This window comes from Egretta garzetta, unplaced genomic scaffold (genome assembly GCF_000687185.1).
Source record: "Egretta garzetta isolate BGI_Z169 unplaced genomic scaffold, ASM68718v1 scaffold935, whole genome shotgun sequence".
NCBI lineage: Eukaryota > Metazoa > Chordata > Aves > Pelecaniformes > Ardeidae > Egretta > Egretta garzetta.
In genome coordinates this window covers 230,751-231,031 of record NW_009259813.1, presented here as the reverse complement: position 1 = coordinate 231,031, position 281 = coordinate 230,751, and positions in this window count along the sequence as shown.

Here is a 281-nt window from a genome sequence, read left to right as displayed (position 1 = left end):
TGCTCATGGTCACAGCTCTGCCGTGAGCCCTCCTCACCGTGCAATGGCTGTGTGGTATCTGATGACCTCCTGGAGAAGTGATGGGCAGCGCTGGCCTGATCTACAAGTAGCCACGAAGGATGCAGGAGGAGCCCACAGTGTAGCACGTCCCATGAGGTAGTGGAGCAGGCACACGGGGACGCAGGCATAGGAATGGGAGGGGATGGATGGTGGGAAGAGCAGTTCCCAGCCAACCTGGGGACATGGCAGGTCCAGCTTTCCCCTCCAGGGAAACTATGGCT